The sequence below is a fragment of the Eriocheir sinensis genome, chromosome 61 (genome assembly GCF_024679095.1).
Source record: "Eriocheir sinensis breed Jianghai 21 chromosome 61, ASM2467909v1, whole genome shotgun sequence".
NCBI classification, from domain to species: Eukaryota; Metazoa; Arthropoda; class Malacostraca; order Decapoda; family Varunidae; genus Eriocheir; species Eriocheir sinensis.
In genome coordinates this window covers 11,084,332-11,089,331 of record NC_066569.1, presented here as the reverse complement: position 1 = coordinate 11,089,331, position 5,000 = coordinate 11,084,332, and the positions used below count along the sequence as shown (strand labels likewise).

General features: G+C 45.4%; 1 protein-coding gene across 5 annotated transcripts in view; it reads left to right on the top strand.

Moving 5' to 3' along the window:
- LOC126986481 (solute carrier family 12 member 6-like) overlaps positions 1 to 5,000 on the top strand; it is a 95,006-nt gene that overhangs the window by 32,568 nt on the left and 57,438 nt on the right. Inside the window, exon 1 of one of the 5 annotated variants that reach the window (XM_050842711.1) lies at positions 1,980 to 2,052. The exons of the other annotated variants lie outside the window; for them this stretch is intronic. The gene's annotated coding sequence lies outside the window, so the exon portion shown is untranslated. Of the gene's footprint in view, positions 1 to 1,979; positions 2,053 to 5,000 lie in introns of those variants that run through there. 5 annotated transcript variants of the gene reach the window in all.

Here is a 5,000-nt window from a genome sequence, read left to right as displayed (position 1 = left end):
ACATAGAAAATCAGACCACAGACCCATTGTCCAGACTTTGGGAGAGAGAGAGAGAGAGAGAGAGTTCCCCTTTTAATTACATAAGCATACATACCTAATAGTAATAATAGTAATAATGATAATAATAAAAATAATTAATAGAAAAGAACATTAATGTAGAGTTAATATAAAAAAAATTATTGTGCTGCTTCATAGAAAAATATTTAGATACTAATAATATTCTGTCTTCTTTTACTTTTTCTTCTTTTTCTCTGCTCCTCCTCCTCCTCCTCCTCCTCCTCCTCCTCCTCCTTCTTTATTTTCTTCCCTTCCTCTTATTATTATAATAATAATAATAATAAAAATAATAATAATAATAATAATAATAATTTTTCTTTCTCTTTCAGGTAATGCTGGTGAGGCCCACTTCCTGTTCTGTTGTGCGTGTGCGTGTGTGTGTATGTGTGTATATGTGTGTGTGTGTGTGTGTGTGTGTGTGTGTGTGTGTGTGTGTGTCTACAAGAGCCACATTCTAAGGTAAGAATATTTTGTCCTCATGATTACTATTATTATTATTATTGTTATTACCTCCGCCAACTTCGTTGGCGGAGGTTATATTTTTGGTCCGGTCAGTATGTTTATTTGTTTGTTTGTTCGTTAAGTCTCCTGTGCACAATTTTGCGGATATCTCAACCATTTTTTTCAGGGAAGCTTCGTGTCCATCCAGAATAGAACCCATTAAATTTTTTATGTCAAAGGTCAAAGGTCAAGTTCAAGGTCGCACAAAACGACCATAACTTCGGTTCTCTTCATCGTAGAGATTTCAGACTTGGTTCATATTTTAGTTCTTGGAAAGACGCACCTTGCATGGCCTTTACCTTGATCTTTGACCTTGACCTCGAAAAGATTGCCAAAGGTCAAATTAAAAAAAAAATAGAATTTCATCAAATTTCGAAACAAATGTTTCCATATGATGCATAGGATCACAGTTGATGCCCATACCAATTTTCAGGTCGATCTTTGGTGGAGGTGTGACCTCTCCGAGTGCTATGCGTCTAGTTATTATTATGATTATTATTTAAGAGGAGGAGGAGGAGGAATACGTAGGAAGAACAGACACGAGAAGACCTATCGGTCTATGGCGAGGGTGTCTGTTTACTACCGCTACTACTAGTAATCTACGTGTGGCAGGACAGGACAGAAAAGATGAAGATAATATTATATATTACAGTGGAAAAAGGAAAATTCTCTCTCTCTCTCTCTCTCTCTCTCTCTCTCTCTCTCTCTCTCTCTCTCTCTCTCTCTCTCTCTCTCTCTCTCTCTCTCTCTCTCTCTCTCTCTCTCTCTCGTGGGTGAAATAGATAGAAAGATAGAGAGAGAGAGAAAAAGTCAAGAGAGAGAAAGTGAAGTCAGACATAGTAAGAGGAGGTGGACGAGGGTTGACCAATCATGCTAGCCTGAAGGTCACCTGAGATCGACCTTACCTGACGCGTTCCATACCTGTATCGAACGCACGTACGGACACACACACACACACACACACACACACACACACACACACACACACACACACACACACACACACACACACACACACACAGACTTACACACACAATCGATACAGCATTTGAAACCCAATGATGCAACGCCTTCACCTAATCTTCCTCCTCCTCCTCCTCCTCCTCGAACTCCTCCTCCTCCTCCTCCTCCTCCTCCTCCTCCTCCTCCTCCTCCTCCTCTTCTTCCTCTTCCTCTTCCTCCTCCTCCTCCTCCTCCTCCTCCTCCTCCTCTTTCTCCTTATCCTCCTTCCTATATTCTTCCCTTCTCTCTTTCTCTATATCTTCTTCCTGCTTTTCTCTTCCTCTCCTCCTTTTACTACTACTACTACTACTACTACTACTACTACTACTACTACTACTACTACTACTACTGCTACTACCACCACCACCACCACCTTCATCACCAAAATAATCACCACTCTCTATGTGTGTCCAGGGGTGTTGAAGAAGAAGAGGAGGAGGAATGGTGGTGATGAACCTTCAACACCAGAGCTTTCAACACCACTGTGGAAGGGTGAGGCGAATGGTGTGGTGCTGTGTGGTGTTGAGTTTTGGTGTTGAAGGGTTGGTGTTGATTTTTGTGCGCTGGTGATATTGCTTTTGGTGGTGGTGGTGGTGGTGTGTGTGTGTGTGTGTGTGTGTGTGTGTGTGTGTGTGTGTGTGTGTGTGTAAATTTGTATATAGAAAATACCTATATATGATTTTCTCTCTCTCTCTCTCTCTCTCTCTCTCTCTCTCTCTCTCTCTCTCTCTCTCTCTCCCTAATGACCTTGTTTGTTTTCTTTGTTTGTTAGTTTGTTTGTGTGTTTTTCCTTTTTCTTTTGTTTTCCAAGTGTGTTTGTGTGTGTGTGTGTGTGTGTGTGTGTGTGTGTGTGTGTGTGTGTGTGTCTGTGTAAACCATTTCTCTCTCTCTCTCTCTCTCTCTCTCTCTCTCTCTCTCTCTCTCTCTCTCTCTCTCTCTCTCTCTCTCTCTCTCTCTCTCTCTGTACGCATATATGTATAGTGATTTGGATAATACATATGCATACCTACCTTCCCTTTCCTCCTCCTCCCCCTCGTCCACCCCCCCTCCTCCTCCTCCTCCTCCTCCTCTCTTTTAAAAGCTGGCTTAACATGTCGCCTACGTGTCCAAGCGTATGATAGAGTTACTCTCTCTCTCTCTCTCTCTCTCTCTCTCTCTCTCTCTCTCTCTCTCTCTCTCTCTCTCTCTCTCTCTCTCTCTCTCTCTCTCTCTCTCTCTCTCTCTCTCTCTTTGTTTGTGTTTGTTCGCTAATGTTTTCGTCTTAACTGACAGAGAGAGAGAGCAAGACTGATGCTGGTGAGTATTGATTCTCTCTCGCTCTCTCTCTCTCGTCCTTCCTTCCGTCCTTCCTTCCTTCCTTCCGTCCTTCCTTCCTTCCTTCCTTCCTTCCTTCCTTCCCTTCTCTTCTCATCCCTTTCCTTCCCTTCCCTTCCCTTCCCTTTCTCTTCCCTTTCTACTCCTATGCATTCTTTCCTCTCCTCCCCCTCCTCTCCCTCCTCCTCTTTCTCCTCCTCCTTTTTAACCTCGCCAATGCAATATCGAATTATGCAAAATTTATAATAAGGCCAAACTTGTATATATATCTCACTTGACAGGAGGAGGAGGAGGAGGAGGAAATGGAAGAGAAGTCGTAAGAGGAGGAGGAGGAGGAGGAGGAGGAAGGAAGAAGGAACGATTTTTGAGTACAAAGAAATGTCAAGGCTGAATGAGACAGACAGACAGACATACAGACAGACATCACTAATATATCCATTGTTAAATATATCTTCATTCTATTTCAACCTCTCTCTCTCTCCATCGCTTCCCGCCCCAAGTCACGCTGGAATTTACCGACAGCGGACCCACGGCCACGTAGCAAAACCTTCCTGTCTCCCCCATCGCCTTCCCGCCTCAAGTCATGCTGGAATTTATCGGCAAGGGACACACGGCCACTAGCTAAATGCCCCTCTCGCACTGCCATCGCTTCCTCGCCCCAAGTCACGCTGGAGTTTACCGTCAAGGGACCCACGGCCGCGTAGCAAAGCCTCCCTCTGTCTCCAACGCCCCGTCCCAAGTCGCGCAGGATTTTAGCGGCAAGGGACACTCGACCATGAAGCAAAACCTCCCTCTGTCACCGCTATCGCTTCCCCGCCCCAAGTCACACAGGATTTTATCGGCAAGGGACCCACGGCCACTAGCTAAATGCCCCTCTCGCACCGCTATCGCTTCCCCGCCCCAAGTCACACAGGATTTTATCGGCAAGGGACACACGGCCACTAGCTAAATGCCCCTCTCACACCGCTATCGCTTCTCCGCCCCAAGTCACACAGGATTTTATCGGCAAGGGACCCACGGCCACTAGCTAAATGCCCCTCTCGCACCGCTATCGCTTCTCCGCCCCAAGTCAAACATGATTTCAGCGGCAAGGGACACACGGCCACTTGCAAAATGCCCCTCTCGCACCGCTATCGCTTCTCCGCCCCAAGTCACACAGGATTTTATCGGCAAGGGACCCACGGCCACTAGCTAAATGCCCCTCTCACACCGCCATCGCTGCCCCGCCCGAAGTCACACAGGATTTTATCGGCAAGGGACCCACGGCCACTAGCTAAATGCCCCTCTCACACCGCTATCGCTTCTCCGCCCCAAGTCACACAGGATTTTATCGGCAAGGGACCCACGGCCACTAGCAAAATGCCCCTCTCGCACCGCTATCGCTTCTCCGCCCCAAGTCACACAGGATTTTATCGGCAAGGGACCCACGGCCACTAGCTAAATGCCCCTCTCACACCGCCATCGCTTCCCCGCCCCAAGTCACGCAGGATATTGGCGGCAAGGGACACACAACCATGCAGCGTAGGAAAGATTGGGTGTTTTGCCGTGCGTGAAAAAACCGTGGCTAATATCCGGCCCCAAGACGTATCAGAAGAAAAGAAAGAAAGTGAAGGAAGGAATGAAGGAAGAAAGAAGAGAAGGGCTTGAAAATAAAAGGGAAGGAAATATACGAAGGAAAGAGAAAAGAATGGAAGAAAAAATAACCAGAAATATAGGTCAGTAAAATCCATTGAATACCTCCTCCTCCTCATCCTCATCCTCATCCTACTACTACTACTACTACTACTACTACTACTACTACTACTACTACTACTACTACTACTACTACTACTACTACTACTACTACTACTACTACTACTACTACTACTATAAAGATTTAATACGAGGAAAGAGAAGGAGGAGGAAGAGGAAGAGAAGGAGAAGAAAAATTATCAAGACTTATCAAAAACCTAACTAAAAAAAAAGAGAAAGAAAAAAGTAAAAAGAGGAAGAAGAGGAAGAGGAACAAGAAGAGGAAGAGGAGCAAGAAGGAGGAAGAAGAACGCCAAAGTCACCCCTAAAAAGTAACATAATCCAAAGAAGAAAACGGATGCACACGGCTACAGAGAATGGGACCAGACTGCATT